Genomic DNA, 17,777 nt, shown 5'->3' with positions numbered 1-17,777 from the left:
TGTCCTGCCCTGTTATATCTATTTGTACAATAATTTCAATTTTGTGCACGCTTTTATTGCGCTGAGGTTTTCTGACATATCCTAAAGCCTTTGGCTACTAACTTATTTTCCGTCTATCTTTGTAACGCTATACCTGTCTGCCAAAGCAATGTTCTGAGGATTGTTTGAAAACATAGTGGAGTTGTGTTTAAGTCTAGATCTACATAGAGCCTTCGGCATCTGTTATTGCTTTTAATATATAGATGTGATGGGCTTATTTATTTTACCCTTCATTTTAAAGTTATTTTAACCTTTTAAAAGCTCTTCTAGTTTCTTTTAGAGAAACAGGAAATTAGTGGGGGCACACTTCTAGATTATATGTTGGGGTGGGGGCTGGTCACACTCACAGTAATATTACAAAAAAAATCTTCCAAAAAAATATCAATGACTTGATACAGTTAACACAAGGAAGCTCAGCCACAAATAGATAATTTTCTACCAGCTGCTATTTTGTGATCAACTGAACTAGACAGTATTTATAGGACCGAATTGGTCTGTGTGTAATTGAAAGTGGCTTTTAGGTTAGGTTGGATTGAATATAACTGGATATGTACTCAATTGGGTTTTTCCATTTCTGCTTCAGGATGACTGATTTGTTGTAAAGTGTCTGTATGAAAATAATCACAACTTAACTGAATTATCTAAAGATTATAAGTAATGTTTATGTAGCATTACTAGTAGAGAAATTTATTGTCCTCAAGGGGCAATTGGATTATAAGTCATATTAATTTATACTACATTTACACTGTTGACACTGAAAAAAATGACCCAATTGCTGCTATTGTTTCTGCTTCAGTTAAACACTATCACATAGCAGTCACACTAATTTAATTCGAATTTCTCCATTCAGCTTCTCTTCATTTTCAGTTGTTCCAAATGTAACATCTCCCCAGCTTTGTAATCCCTGTATGATACACATTCTTCAACTTGGTGTGATACATTATCTGAGCTAATCTGGACTATTTTCATAACTTCGGCCTGATGTCACTGGGGATAGTATAGCGCCTCCAGCAGTTATCTTGTAGTCGTCTCCACTGGGTGCCAGATAACAGTTGCTTATGATCTGGGATCAGTCTGAACATCTCATATTTTCTGCTACTTAGTTTGGTGTTTCATTGCAAGCAGCTGCAGGAACAAAGAACACTGTCTTCAAAGGGAGCTGGATGTGGGCCACCTGAGTGATTTCGCCTGTAAACATTGGTTTGAATCACCATGTTGTATCTTCGCACGAATGATTCAGTTGTTGATCTGTTTCCTCTTTTTCTTTGTTCTTGAAAAATCATTTTTGGAGAACTTACTTGCAGGCTTTTTTTAGTGATGACCATCTTTTTAGGAAAACAGAAATCTTACCACCGGTGTCCCTTGTAACAATTTCACTAATGCGTCAAAAGCTGTGCTTTTGGCACCTGTGAGTTTTTGATTCCCAGCTGCGACATCTTGGCAGCGCCTCTGCTGTTTGTAATATCATCCCTTGCCAGGCTTCCAGTTAATCCTTTTACCCATCCTTTCATTAAATAAAGGTTAATATAAAAGAAAGTGTGCGCTTCCAGAATGCTGGGGAACAAACGCATGCACTCACACACCATCCATCATGATCATGGATGTGTCCTGATAGGTCAGAGTGGGAGGACAAACCGTTAGAGCATGGATACCATCTGCTCTGTGTCAAGGTCCATGCTTGCGCCCCAGTGTGTTTGCATAAGTGTATGTTTTAAGGAGACAGGCTTAAAATTGAATAAGAATTGTCTTAAAATTCTCCTTTTTTCCTCAAGTGTTATTGAATAACCTGAACATTACGGGCTACTTGGACTCTGCTCATATCGAGCTGCGTTTTAAACTGTTCTCCCCAATTCTTCCTCATAAATTAACAGGTTAGACCCGCAATGACAGTTACTCCACCAGCTATCACACCTGTCATTACAGCTTCCTCCTAACTGGGCTGAAATGCTGTTAGGACACTAACTTGACTCCGGTCAGCAGGTGTTTCTGCTTGATTACAGTTGTAATTCTTTGTGCTTTTATCGGAAAATGTGAAATGAGGTAAAGTTATCATCGACCCAGTGGTTCAGACCAGGCAACCCCTATTTATGTTTGGTCAAAAATTCTTCTGTACAGAAAAGAAAGCCACTACGACATATTTTGGATCCATATACAAAATTACCTAAAACTGAACAAAGTATTGGCAATAAATTAAATCCTTTCTGAGAGCATTAAAATTGACCTGTTAGTATTTTTTTTGTCTTGTAAAAGTATTCACACTGCTTGAATTTTTTTCCCATTTGCCTTATTGCAAGCACACGTATTTTATTGGGACTTTTTGTGGTAGACCAATGCAAAGTAATGGATGAGTGTAGAAAAACATTGACTGACAGAGTGTTTTGGAGTATGTCCATCAGCTTTATGTATACAGGTACATCCTTTGCAAAATAGCTCAGTCGGATTGGATGGAGATTGTAGGTACAGAATTTTGTTTGGATCTTGGCTGGGCCAATCTAACACATCAGCATGCTTTCTTCTATACATTGTAGCTCTGACTGCATGTTTGGGATTGTCGTCCTAGTGGAACATTTTTCATAACTTTGCTTACTCTAAAAAAAAAAAAAAATTGACATCTTTATCCCTAACCTGCCTGATGTATTTCTTGGTCTTTATGCTGCCTGTTCACTAGTGTTCTCCAAGGGTGTTTTACACATGATAGTCCAGTGGACTCGGTTAGACTGGGGACCAAAATTGCAACATTTGTGACATTTTTAGCTGGTGTGGTTTGCTTTCACACTGCCTCAAACAAACCCCCTCCCCTGTAGTGACACTGCACCAAGAACCACTGAAGGAAACGACGTGAAAACCTCTGAAGAAGACTCTGAGTGCAACTTCCTTCTTCGCGACATGTAAACAAAAATGGAGAGGCATCAGATTTTAGCAGTTGTAGGATTTCTCTTTTGTCTTTGGTAAAAGACCATGAGCCATTTCTGCTGCTACTGTTAGACTTGTGTATTTGGTTTGGTTTTATTTACTTCCTGCTTTTGGAGCGGTGTCTGGTCTGTTTGCATCCACATATTAACCACACCAGAGGTCGCTTCAACCAAAAGGATACCTAGGTTTTTAGGTTGACCAGAGTTCACTGTTTTGATCCACATCAGAGTACAATTGCTTGTTCATACATTCCCAAACGACTTTCTAGGCAAGCAAACTAGAGTTTGATTAAAGCAGACTAAACCGGGCTTGTGTGAATGCATGCTAACAGACCTGAGAGGCCTGTACGGACAATACTGGGATTAAATTACATGTAGATTGAAACTTTCTACTAGCGTGGTGACTTTATTTAATTTTACTTTTATTTCGGGGTATCAGAGTAAAGAAGGCTGATTTTTGTTAAAGTTTTTCTAAAATCTTGGGTCATTTTCTTTCCTCTTTAAAAAAATATGTGGTAAACTGTATTGGTTTAGAACAGGGGTGGGCAACTCCAGGCCTCGAGGGCCGGTCTCCTGCAACTTTTAGATGCATCTCTACTTCAACACACCTGAGTCAAATAATGAGGTCATTAGCAGGACTCTGGAGAACTTGACTGCACTTAGGAGGTGATTCAGCTATTGGATTCAAGTGTGTTGGACCAGGGAGACATCTAAGAGTTGCAGGACACCGGCCCTCGAGGACCAGGATTGCCCACCCCTGGTTTAGAACATAAAATCCCCCAAAAGTACTTGGTTTGTGCTATTAAAGAGGCACAATTTAAAAACTTTTCCAAGGTACTGTATGAATCAGTAGCATAGCAGTAATGAATAAGGACCCCAGGCATATGCAAATCACAATATATTACTTTTGTTTTAACAGCATTTGTCTGTCTAACCAGGCAGTTTGAGGGTACCAGGACGAATCATGTGGGCGAAAGCAAGCATCCGTACAGAGAGAACAGAAAACTACATTTTATTTGGTAATTATGTAAGGCAGTGCATGTTTATGTAACACTGTGGTTCATTGGAGATGTGCATAAAACGTTTCTTTGCAGGGAATCAAAATCTTACCTGGCAGGTATGGACTTCTCAATTCTGGCTAATCTGGCTACAAAGCACCCTGGTGAAGTTTTCTTTTATTAAAATTGTGGCCGCTGTATTTGAAATGTGGTTATACCAGCTCCTTGGTGTGCAGTTAACTCAGTTTTATAGATATGTGTCATGCCCATGTGTTAGACAGAGTGCAGGTGTACAAGATGAAATGGCATTATATAATCGGTGTTGCAGTCCCTTCCCTCTCACTCTGATGAATTTTCTTCCCTTGAGAATCTTATTCATAAGTCAGTATTAATGATGTCAAGAGGTCAGATTTACAGAAACGGAGGGACACACAATGCTCTCTGAAATTAAGCTCTGCTTTATGGGCTTTGTTGAGGTATAAAACATTTGATAGCCAGGCAGTCGGTCAATTGAGCCTGTCTTGTTTTTCTGTCCACTCAGTTTCTCTCAAGGTGTTGTTTACAATCACAGTCTTACTCTTATGGAAACAGTGAAATTTCTGACCTGTAGTCCTACATGTAGCCACCTGAAAAAATATTGTATTTAACTGGTTTGACTATCAGAGAGGCTGGTTTGATAGAGTCTCTCTATCTCAGCACAGGCTAAGAACCAGACTCCATCTTTCTTTCTCTCTGCTCCTCTGTGCTGCTAGATATGTTTGACCGGAGTAAATATAGCCTGTTGGTTTTAGCTAGAGGATAAACACAGATGTTGAGGATGCTTTGCCTTGCCACAGGTTGGCCAGTTTCCTACCAGCGGTCAGTGCTGGTAGGAACACATCGAGAAGAGAAGCCTCATCGTCCATCCGCACACCCTTTAACAGTGTTACTAGAGTTAACACTAAGCTTTTAACAAGATTAGACATACACTTGACTACAAAGTAATGCCCTGACAACATGGTGTATGTAAACTGATTTCACCAGGCCTGCAGTGGGATCTGTTTAGGTGTTTTTATTAGTGGAAGCTTTGCTGATATCCACCGAAGAAAGCGAACTGTTTGTTTCCTAAATGCTTCAAAAAGGTTGATTCATTTATAGACCAAAAATGATGGTAGTTCTTAATACTCATGCTCTTAACAAACAGAAGATTTACATCAGCTTTTGACCATCTGATCTCCAATCACACCTAACCCAGGGAAAATTGACCAAAATCTATACTCTATTTGCTTTTTGCTTTGTGTTTTCTTTTCACCAGTATCTTTATATTGGACGTTGTTGTCTCCAAAGTAAGAATGGCTTCAAGATGTCTAATTGTTCTCATGTCCTTTCATTCCCTTTCTGTTGCTAAAGAATCCATCTGTGTCTTGTTCTCTGGAAAAAGTTTGCGCCTGGACAACAGTATCCCAAGTGGAACATTTTGTTATAGGATTTTACAGTCAAAGTTACAGATCTTCTCAATTTAGTGTCTTCGTATGTGGTGGCGATGTGAAGTAGCCATTTGCTTCTTTCAAACATGGAGCTTATTGGATAAACCAATGGGATGGTTTCTTCAATACTTCAACTACTATATTTGGCAAGAAAACGAAAATCACAATTTTCTCAAAATCTATGATTTAAAATTTTTTTAAATCTTTTTTTTTTTTTTTCTCCGTTTCTGTTCTGGTGACTTGTTCCTGGTTTTGCATTGGCGCTACACATTTAATTACACTAGTATTCTTAGATGTTGTTTTGGACCCTTTTTAATTCTACTCTCTTCCATATGTGCCTCTGTATAAAACACTGTTATGTTATCGTGTGGAACAATTGGTTAGGATACTTGAAATTATTTAAGTCTTTAGTTTTGCTACGTCAGTGAATAAACTTTTTCCCATAAAATGTTCAGATGTGCATCCCTTGCTCATGGCTCTTAGAAAGACAGCTGCCACCTTTCTGGGTTATGTTTCCGTTCAAACAGCCTTCTTGTTTTGGGTCTTGTAGGATTTGTCTGGTGTTTTAAGAGGAAGTGTGTGTTGTTACACCTGCTTCATAGTTGTCCCCAATTGAGATTTTACTCATGGGAATAACAGGTGTTGTGTTTCCACAAAGAGCTCTATCATGCACTAGCATGGGAGAAATGCTCTGCAAACAGGAAATCCTTCCTGGCAGGCTGAAGAAGCAGCTGATTCTGTTTCCATCTGTTTATTATGGACTGAGAGAATTAAATTAACCCACTTTCACACATTTGACCATCACAAACACTTCTCGAGTTCACCTGTCGGGTTTACTGCTATTTTCCGCTCTCGTACCGCTAACCAAATGCAAGTAAGGCCCTAAAGGGAAGTGTCTGACTGATTTGTATTTATCGGAAATCATACTACAGCATGTTATGCACATGGGGCATAACATGCTGTAGTATATATACACTTTGAGACTTTAAAAATTGTTCAAATGTATGCATGTTCAGAATGGTGGAGAAGACTCTTGTCCGTTTTTCTGCCTGTATATTAATAAATTATAAATAGGCCTGTCACAATAACAAATTTTACTGGACGATAAATTGTCCCAGACGTTATTGCAATAAATTATAATATTGTTGTTTTTAGACCATTTTCAAGTAATGTAATGGTAATGACAAAATGATGCAGAAAATGTCAAAGATCAATAAACTTTAAATTCTACTGAACTTTTAACATGGAACTGGAAGACAGTCTAAATATCTAAAATAAACTAAACAACAAATAAAATGAATTATGAAGTCTCTGTAAACAAAATTGTCCTTTTAAAAAAAGGACTAGTTGAGACCAAACTGAAGAATTTAGTTATCCAGTTTTGTTAGAAAAAGAGAGAAAAGAGCATATGATATATCATGCAAATGGAAATTATTGAGCTCATTTGAATTTATGACACAATTAACTGATTTATTGCGTATTGTAACAGGCCTAATTACAAATAGGCGTGGGCTAGTTACTGGTATGAAGGTATATATTTAACGGTTTTTAAAATGATGGGTTTTAGAACAAGTTAAGCTTTGCTTTATACATTTCAAAGGTTTAAGGAACTGATCTGGCCTTTCCTGACTGATACTAACTTTTGGTTTCCTTTCTTACTTGACGGTTGCAATCTTGGCAGACACGCTTTTGTTTCTTTTTTGAAATATATAAAGCTAAAATGGAATAAATATGATATAGGTTTTTAATAGAGGCAACATTTTTAAAAGACTTAATGATTATCCCTATTACTTCTAATTTTAGCAGCTGCTTGTTTTGTTTGAGCATAAAATCTAACTCAGTAACATTAAAACTGTAATAATAAATATATTTTTTTACAACAGTAGGGATATTTGTATTTATTCTTTTAATAAATGCAGTAATGTCATTTTTTAAATTTAATTTGGGCAGGATATACCATGTAGCTGTGTTTACTGGAAATTATAGTACCATGACAATCGTACTGGACAGATAAAACCAAGTTAAAGACTCGAAAAAAGTAAATGCCTCTCAGCTAGGAATAAACATGATTAAACATTAAACTTGTTCTAAATGAATAGTCAAAACAAGTAGCGAGTGGGAAAGTTTAAAAGCCCATCATCTCAGGGGAAAATCACTAAATAAACATAAGACTGTAATTATTCACCCCACTAAACACACTCTTAAAACGGCAAGGTTTCGGTGAGTGTAGCTCACGCTTCTGCCTGTGTTTCTAATTGACCAAGTTTGCTGGCATTTTTCATTGCTTCCCTCACTGCCTACCGGAGAGGTCAAGCTGTCAGACAGGAAGCGAGCGCGTTCCATAGTATGCGTGTTTGTCGGAGATGAGTGTTGATGTGAGTCAGTCAGTCATTAAGCATCAGGGAAAGAAGCAGCCTTACACCGCTGTCCACATCTGTCACGAAGACAAATGACCAACTCACTGGAGATGAGTAATCTCCCTCTTTTCAAGATCAGAAAAATGTCAGAGAGTTCGTCTTCAGCGCGCAGCTGAGATCCTGAAGGTTTTCTTTGTCCATGCATTGTTGAAATACTTGCTGAGCTCATTGTAGTTTCCGGTGAGGAACCATGCCTTCATCAGCATGTTGAAAGTAAAGGGCGTAACACCAGCGGAAAACTTGTGGATGGATTTACATGTTTTCACTTTCTTCTCCTACGACAGGATCCCTTGCTCTTACGAACATGTTCATCTCTCTAAAAATTATTTACGTGTTCCAGCCTCTAGTGTATTAAAAGTAAATATTTTCTTAATTTTGATACATGTACACTTGGGCCAGCACGCATTCCTGCAAGCATACTGGATGTTCATGCATGTAAGGTCTCCCTTGAGTGCTTCCCGCTGTCTTAAAATGTCAAGTTATTAGTGCTTACTGTAGGCGCATTGTTTTAATGCTAATTGAGTGTAGCATGTGGTCATTCCACAAATACCTCCTCCCCAGTTTATTATGGTACTGTATCAAAATATGTGTTGTTCTTTTTCCTTCCCGTGCTCATTTCCAAATCAGATTTGGAGGGTGGCTATTTAGCGGGTTATTTCCAGACGAGTTCATTTGATCTGGCCTGGTCAGAGATGGTCTGGAATGCTAATTTGTTTATGATGCTGGGGTGAGACAGAGCGGGGGAGATAGTAGGTAAGTTCTGAGAGCAACATAAGGGGATTTCTTACAAAGAACAAATGCTGGGCTGTTTAAGATAAGATAAGATAAATCTTTATTGTCATTGTCACAAGAACAACGAAATTTAAAAAGTGCCGTCAGTCAGTGCATATGCTTAAAAGCAAAAAATAACTGTCTCACAATTCACACACAATGTAATGTTTTTAGGTGTGTTATTTTATTCTATATATATATGGCTGTCTGATCTCAGCTGAACTAATGATTGATGAATATTGTTGTAAATGTGCCTTCAGAAAAAACATGAAGTTATAGACTTTTGTTAGAATACCTACCAGCATGTACACCAATCAGCTGTTTTGTGCTGCATTGCTCAAGTTTTGAAAGTGAATCAACAGCAATCAACTAGAACTGCAACTATTATTATTTTAGCATTTGATTATTGCAATGATTAATCAGATAAAAATTTTGCACATTCTTCAAATTTTTTTTCATTTAACAACTTATGCCTTTTTTAATATAATATTAAAAAGATTTTCGACTGAAATTGACATCTGCTTAAATTTACAAAATATCATCATTTTAGACATGAATCTCAACAGTGGTGGTCATAAGGATATAGTGGATGTAGAAGTAAATATTATTTTCATCAAACAGAATGGTCATACCTTTTATGGTTTTAAGCCGTTTTGTTGACCCCAAGCAGCCTGAAAATTGTTTGCCTTAATGTGCCGTTTTATTATACTGTATGTACTTGTTGTATTAGTAGTACAGTAATTGGTATAAATAGCAGCATACGGTTTAACTCAATAAAAGATAAACACTATTCATCTATCAATGACAGATTTAGTGAGAGACCGCCCTGAGCTAAATTAACACAACTCCAACCAGCACTAACCACAACATAAGAATTTTACAGATCATAACTAAATTGTCAAATCAAACAACGACTTTACGTAATAACTGCTTTGGCTTAATACAGAAAAACAACAATTACGCCTATTGTTGGTTCAATAATATATTGCAGGTTATTATGGCTACAATAATTTTGTCCAGAAGATATATTTATTTATTTCAGGGTTTTTTTATTATTTAGAAAGAGATGCATGTGGAGCATAGCTTTCACATGCTGAGATTTGTTGGAAAGTTGATCTTCAAGCCAGCTGTCTAAAAGTGCAATAATGACTGTTTTACTTCAACATCAAGCGATCCAAGGTGTTAAAAACCTTGAAGAGGTCAGTAGAACGTGGCTGCACAGTCCACAGTGAGTGCTAAATGCTCCTATATGTCTCAGGGGCCTGATGTCTACAGCATCAGTTGTTGGCGTTAACAAATTGCTGAAGCAGCAGTTTTTTTCCCAATAAACTGTTTGTGCTCCCCCCCCCCACATGTTTTCTGTCTAACGTTTATGCAGCGTGGCTTGTTAACCGTTTGTAGGCGGCAGCCAAGGAGCAGAGGAGGGCAGAAGGAAGCGACAGAGGTTTGGGTGTTTCTTCTCAGACCTTAGAGGTTGTTATCATCGTGGGAGACGGATGGGCTGATAACTCACAGGGAGTGAAACGGCCTAATGAGACGAGGGAGAGGAGCGCATATACAGGGAAGGGCTGAAAGGGAGGTTTGTTGGAAGAAGAAAGCCTGCTCATGTTCTCCCATTTCCTCCAGCACCTCCTTCAATTCATCCTGCCATTTTCTCCCTCCTCCCTAGCCTCCCTGATTGACCTCTGCAGCTGAGCTCTGATTAAAAGAGCTCTCGTTCCCTGTGTTAGGCGAGGCTTCACGTGTAAAATAGTAATGATGACCAAAAAAAAAAGCAAATTAGAAAGTGAGCAACTATTTAGAAAGATGTGATGCACCACCCCCCAAGAGAGAGCTGAGAGCCTTGGAGATGGAGGGAGGTTGCACTACGTGTGGGTCTGTGGAGGAAATCAACGTGGTTGTCTCTGGAGAGGAAGTGTGTGGATGATCTCTTCTTGCTTTAATGAATGGGATTCAGAGACGAAGCACAAAAACACAGGAGAGGATGGAGATTGAGAATATTTAGTCCCTGTGGATCAGCTACCTGGTGACTGAATGTGTTTGTAAGGTCGCTGTTATCAACCAACACTGAAACTGACTTGACCCACTTTGCTGCGAGTGCCCTCAACACCTCTCTTCCTCCCTGTTCCAGACTTGCACTTAGACAACCAGACATGAACTCTGCTTCTCTCAACTGAAAACATCTCTATGCACACATGACTTCATCCATTAAAACACATCCTGCTTATAACTATTTTCTCCTTTGATACATCAGGATATTTTGACTTGGGGCTAGCTAGACAATAAATCAGTAACAATATATGCAGCGATACACATGTGATCAATATCAGTAGATAATATTGTTATTGATATATGTCTAATAGAGTATTAGATATATTGAATATTCACTAAACTCCAATCTGGAATTGCACAGCATTCTGGGAGATACAAGCAAAGACTTTAGCCGTTCAACTTCTCACGGCCAGCTAAGCTAGGTGAGTGGCATCAACTAACTCACTTGCTCATCGGTTACCTAGCAACAACCTGTTGAGTAACGTCCGCAGCGGCAATTTAAGGTTTCACCACTGTGCCTCATAACTGTTTAAAAATAAAAAACAGCGTGGAGTGAAAACTGGATAAGAGGAAAAGTCATGCCATCAGTTTGGCATTATTCCAAATATAAAAAAAAAAATTGATAATGATCAATAAACGTTTATATTGTGATTATGTTTTTTAGCCATCTCCACCACACCTATTAAGTGTATTTTTTCTTCATTGTTGTTTAAAATTAAGATGACAAACCAAAAAATGATGCCTGTATGTTTTTAGAATCAGCGACTTTATCATGAGAAGATATTACATAAATTTCCCTGCATGACTAAATTCCTTTAAACACTCCCCATCTCCTCCCTTTACCTTTTGTCCAACTTTTCTGCTCTAAATATTAAGCCATTAGTCAAATCTTTTCATTACAGACCATATAGCTGCCTGACTGGAAAACAAATGGGCCTCTGTGAATACATGTGCAGAACTGTGTATGCAGGACCACACCCTGGAATCACACTGCAGCTTAAACCAAACACACGGAGAAAGGGAAATGAATGGTGGAGACATGAAGTTTTGTCTTATTTGTACTTTGCCCTTTTCTGATTACTTCAGATAACAAGGTGAAGAGCTGGGGCCGTGGCCGCCACACTCTCCCTCCGTGTTGCTGTGGCTCTTTCAGCTGGAGCTCAATTTTAGCAATGTGGTGATAATGCCTTTCTGTTGGTGTTCCATTTGCTGGATCACACAGATCGTTCACTCAGCTGTTTTTACTGGCCAGATTCCACTTCAAAGATGCCGCTTTCTGTCCAGATGCCTGAGATAGCTTTGAGGGGCGAAGACCTCTGTCGGCATGTACGACTTCCCCTCGCCTTGTTTGTTTGATCATGAGTTGCTTCGGCAGGAGATCTACACCCATTAGTGACAGTTACAGTTGCCTTGCTAGTATTTTGTACACCTTGAACTTTTGTCACAGAACTACAAACTTCAATATATTACAAAGGGGGTTTAACTTGGTAGACCAATGCATCTTTTCAAGTTGATCTAGGGAGTCAGTTGGATGGAGTTTCCCTGCAGTAGATGGTAGATTACGGTGTCCACAGATGGAAAAAAAAAAGTAAAAGTAAAAAAAAAAAGGATTTATTCCAACCAATTTCTTTTCATATTTATCAAGATTGTCGCCATTACGTGACTTTCGAGTATTATGCAGCCTATTTCTAGATGTTGAGAACTGGTTGACGTACCTCAAAGGAATTCTAGCTGAATACATTGGTTAGAGAGGACTGAATACATATGCATGCCACATTTTTTAAGAAAAAAAACTTGAAAAGACAGGATCCTCTTTCTTCCACTTGACAATCGCACTTCATTTTTGTTTGTCTGTTATCGTAAATCCCCAAAACATGCACTGAATTTTGTGCTTGTAATGTGTTTTGGTTTCCCCAGAGTGAATTGAATGATCCCTGTATTCAGAAGTCTGTGAGTTAAAGGTGAGAACATGCCTCTGTGTGCTCTGCTCTTTGCAAACGCACAATTACATGTGGCAGCATTTTTGCGGTCACCTGGGCCTCATAAAGATGCAAAACAATATGACGTCCGGGTTGCTTATGTTGTACAAGCAACCCGGACGTCGGACGTTTGCTTCATGGCTTGGTTAGCTTGGCCATGATGGAGAAAGACAGGCTGCACTTTTGATTAAAAAAAAAAAAAAATCACTTCTGCTTTTTGATTCTTCTGTCTTCTAAGGTAAAGATTACTGCAGACGATAAGATGGGTCCATTCGTGTCTGAGGTCTGACAGACCTTTATTAAGATCCTGTCTTCATTTAACCTGGCCAGTTGTACATTTGTGCAGCTTAAGGACACGCAAACACTCTTCCACCATGAGCCACACCTTTCTCAGGTAATCCTATTTCAGGAAGGACAAACCCCTCTCTATAATTCCCTCTGAATAGACTCTGCTCACCTGTACTCACCACCTGCCTCTCCTTTGCAAGCATTTGCGTGCTGACTTTTGTGCAACGTTAACAATCTCTTCCTTTCGTTTTTGTTGTTGTTTGTTTAAGTCCTGTGTCGGATGGACGTAGAGGTGCACCAGTCAGTCGGAAGGACATAAGAATCGGACAGTTTTAACTTGATTGACTTTGATCAAGGACTAACAAGTCAAATATGATGAGCCTTTAATTAGATGTAAGAGCTACAGCTGAAAATGTACCAAAAACAAGTACTACAAGGGCTAGGTGAAATGTCCAAAAAAAGTTTCACACCTGATCCAATTTACAATTTGAATTTTTCTTTCTTGCTTTCTTTCCTAAAATAAAAATACAAACGGCAGAAAGCGTTTTCAGAAAGTGGCTTTTATTTCAGTCATCCCATGTGAATTGTAAAACAGAATATCAGGGATATTCTGTTTCAGGGATCAGGGATATATATATCAGGAATATATCAGGGATATATTTATATATCGCCTAATAAACTGAATGCACCAGCGGTTGTTTGCAAGCAATCTCACATTTTCACAGGGACCAAACTCTTTTTTTCTTTGCTCCATACCAGAGTTCTGGTAATCTTTAACACTAACCCAAACAAAGCAGATTATCGTCGAAAGCAAACCCTGATCCATTTACAGTCCATGAAACTGCTCTGGTGTGCAAGCACCCGTATTTATGTTTGGCATCTCCCTGTCAGGTTCCTGTATGCCGTGTGTTTATGTCCAATCAAAATATGTTAGTAGGTCAGTAGATTTTCTTGGATGAAATCTAATCGTTTTAAACTGGAGTGCTCAAAGTGAACCCGATTCCTCCCCTGTACAAAAGCTGTTGATCTTAGACTCCTCTCTTTAGAAGGATCAGCCCTCTGGCAAGAGGGAGTAGCCATGATTTAGGATTCAATGCTTCAGCAACACAAAGACCATAATGAGTGACTTTAAGAAAGCAAGAGGCTTTATGCTCTTTAGACATTTTTGTAGCCAATTGAAAAAATTTTTACACAAAGAGCCTGCTTTCATTTGCAACACTGTGTCTATGTACACATTTAAGCACATACCTGTGCAACTGATTGCCATTTATTGAACCCTCTCCCCTTTTTAGCTGGCATTCTTTGTACTCTCTTTCTCACAGTGTTAGTTTCTGCCTCTCTGTGTTTCAGCTGGGTCTCAATAGACCTACTGTAGTCTGTTTGCAAAGTCCTGCAGGCAAACATCGTCTGCACTCCCTCTGCAGCGCAGAACAGTGCTAGCTTCTCAGAGCTGCACTACTACAGTTTCACCACAGACTCATGTTACCCCTGTGTCTGCCTGGTGACGTTGTGTGAGATGCAGGGGTGTTTGTGTCTTCGGGCGTTTGGTAAGGAACCGATGTGGACAGTAGTTGTATTGTTTTCGTCTTTTTTATGGCATCCCAGAGGTGTTAACTCTTGTTCCATGCTATTAAATTTCAGGGCAAAAAGTTGAGAGGGTGGCAAGGTTCGGGGAAGGGCAGAACACTAGACATGACAGAAGGTGTTAAGGAAGAACAGCAGGCTATGTAAAAGTAGGAATCAACCCCTCAGGCAGCGAAAACTCACCCATTGTCCTCCACATTACTAATCCATGTTTCTGCCCAACAAAAGCGTCATATTGACACGATGGTCCTCTTTTTTTTTTTTCTGTTTTAATCTGCAGCTCCCTCTACCTCAGCATCTTAAGTATTCTGCAGGACTTTGAATTGCTCCCCTCGGCGGTTGTTGGCAGACGGTGGGAGAAGGGGTAAAAAAAAGGAGGGGGAGGCCGGAGCGATTATGAGACTTGGGGTGCGCTTTAACCCACTTAGCACACCATTGCAGGGTCTTCTGCCAAAACGGTAAGCTTAGTGCTTTAAATCCTCTTCCCAGAGAGGGCTGATAGTTTGCTTGCAGCTGCTCCTCGTCTTAATGCCTAGAAATGTTTTCCGCGTGAGCTTTTATTTTCCCCTAACAATTTATGATTATTTGCTTTCGCTGGATCTTTTTTGGCCTCATGAGTGGGAGTACGCGAACGAGGATAAGTCCATCTTTCATTGAGTTTTTGAGGGAGCTTCCTGGTCATAAACACAGCGGTGAAGTACACCCTGCTGGGGTCTGAAGTGAGCCGACAGGCAGGCATGTTTATTTGCCCCCTCCAGACCAGCTTTAGCCGGGCCGGCCTCTGCCCCCAGAGGTCTGACTACAGTCTAGTTTGTGCTTTGGCTTGTTCATCCTCTCCCAGGCAGTGGCCTGCATAATGTGCTCAGCCCCCCCCCCCGTCATTACCACCACACTATGCTAGACTCTCGTTCTTAATAAAATGGACTCATGAGACCACGTTCTTTAAATTCTTCATGTAGAAGCTTCTCTCTCGGTTTGTTCATCCATGTAGGAGTTGCACAGTAATATGTAAAACTGAGCTTCAATGAAGCCAAATTATGCAAAACAAATGCCTTCTTCATTTTATTACATGCTACTATGTTTATTCATTATTATATTGTATTTGCAAGATACCAGACATTTTGGGAAGTTTTCGTTTTTGATGTGAGCTTAAGTGCAAAGTGACGACCTCAGATGGATTTGGTTGGGGGGAGCAACAAATGAAGACTGATTCAGTGGTGAGGGAGCGTCATTGGAGCAGCAGCGGCTCTGTCATTGTAGGTTTACGTCTAGAACCCCCTTCACCCACCACCCTCTTCCTCGTTTCTTCAAGCACAGAGAGAATCAGGGTCAGTCATGCTTCATCATTTGCAACCCAGTACTTGCTTTTGTTCCTTTTTTACTAAAACAGTCCTTTTTCTGTGTCCACCTAATATCGGCCATCTCTCCATCTGATCTTTATTCAGGCCATCCAGTCGCATTTCCTTGCCTCCTTCATCTCCTGATGACTGTCCTAATCTCACACTAGTGCTCTGGGTAATTCCCATGTGTCTCTTAGAAGATTTATAATAAACAAAGACAGAGGCTGGCTCTGAAAGGGAGAGCTGTCTAGAGAGATCTGTGTGAAAGAGACAACAAAGTGGGCTTTATTTATACAGCTAATCAGATAAATGTTGACAAAAATGAAGTCTTTTGATTTTGATCCATCAGTTAAGCAGTTTTTAAATTGCATGTCTTGGGCTCAATCATTCTTGTATCTATTGCATCAAAGGGAAATAAGCTACTAATACTTGTTTCACACATACCATCTCACAGGCTTTGTCAAGAATTGGCATCAATGTATACCCTTGCTATAAAAAGTTAACTTCAGAGTCACTAATATCTTTCTATTATACCATTTTTACAATTAAAGTACTTTTTAAAAGAGATCCTAGAAAAGTGCTAAGGTGACTGGGTTTTTATGGGTTTATGGAGATTAAAACGTGACCACTCCCACACCTGTTGCTGTGGACTGCCACCCGGCTGGATAAAAGCAGGCTACTAAAGTTTACAGGAAAGCCTAAAGCTGCTGAAGCATCACTGAGTTTGTATTCACCACAAATCTGGCACAAAATTTCAGAAAACTGCAAAGATGCTGAAACAGTGAGTTCTTTTAAAACCCCACCTGTTTAGTAATAACTGGAACATTAATTATTCGATGTATATTTAATGATGATTACTCTTGATAACATTTGACAAAATGTAATGAGTGGCACTGCCAACATATCTGTTTATTGTGTTATCTACCATGTAAAGCACTAAATGCCTCAGTGCTGAAATGTACTAAAAAATAAACTTGTCTTGACTAAAGGGCACCACAAAATTTCAGAGCGCTGAACCAATTAACCAGGTAATATCAGCTTATTAAACTGCTGGTGTTACTCTGCAGTGTATGAGTCTTATCTTTTAGTAGAGTCTTCAAAGAGCAGCAAAAAAAAGTAATATGCTTTGCTCAATAACCACATAAAAATGTGCTTTAGCAATTTAGACGAAATTTATTCTATGGTTTTGCATAAACCTGTCTATGAAAATAAAAATAAATGGATGTTATATGTGTCATACCAGTATGTTGGATGATTTTAGCAGCATGTTTTCTGTCTTAATGTTTAAATTTTTTCTTCAAAATGTTAGTGTAACTACTGTTTGAGTCCAAAAAAAAGCACATTGAAGGAGCATATGCAAGCTGAGCCTCATTCTGTGGCTTTAAGGGAGGGCTTGGCCTATTTGGTTGGTTAAACAGATGGTCTAGCACAGGTCAATGTGGTGGAGAGAGGGACCATGCAGACAAGCATTTAACCATCTGGGCTCCAAGAGACATTAAGATGGTTTCTCTGTTCAGATGTCAATTAACCGGTCCCCTAATTGATCTTTAGCAATACACTGTGTTTGTTTTCTTGACAGTTCTCAGTGTGAAGATGAATGAATGAGCTGAAAGCTCCCTGAAGGAGATGTTCAATATTCAAAGTGATGGCTTGACACTAAAAGAAAATTAGTTGTATTGAATGAGGGAACATAGGATGTGTTCCTAAAGAGTGATTTATGCAGCTGTCAGTGTGACAGCTTATTGTGATCTGTGAGCACATGTCCTCTAACAGACCCGTAGAGGATTCTGGAAAGTATTTACCTGGCAAAGAAATATGGATTTTTACAATTCATCATTATGTAGCAAAGTGAAATATATTTTATTCTTGTAGCTATAAATTTTTAGCCCTTAGATATTCGTCATGTGAATCTATGATGTCCCAAGTGCACA

General features: G+C 39.2%; 1 protein-coding gene across 3 annotated transcripts in view; it reads left to right on the top strand.

Annotated features, from left to right (window-relative positions):
- The window catches only part of sipa1l3 (signal-induced proliferation-associated 1 like 3), an 84,826-nt gene that overhangs the window by 2,951 nt on the left and 64,098 nt on the right, over positions 1-17,777 (top strand). Inside the window, exon 1 of one of the 3 annotated variants that reach the window (XM_032590681.1) lies at positions 14,808-14,964. The exons of the other annotated variants lie outside the window; for them this stretch is intronic. The gene's annotated coding sequence lies outside the window, so the exon portion shown is untranslated. Of the gene's footprint in view, positions 1-14,807; positions 14,965-17,777 lie in introns of those variants that run through there. 3 annotated transcript variants of the gene reach the window in all.

Source organism: Xiphophorus hellerii, chromosome 18 (assembly GCF_003331165.1).
Source record: "Xiphophorus hellerii strain 12219 chromosome 18, Xiphophorus_hellerii-4.1, whole genome shotgun sequence".
In the NCBI taxonomy this organism is placed as follows: domain Eukaryota; kingdom Metazoa; phylum Chordata; class Actinopteri; order Cyprinodontiformes; family Poeciliidae; genus Xiphophorus; species Xiphophorus hellerii.
Note: the sequence above shows the minus strand (reverse complement) of the source record. Positions and strands in the feature narration are given on the sequence as shown.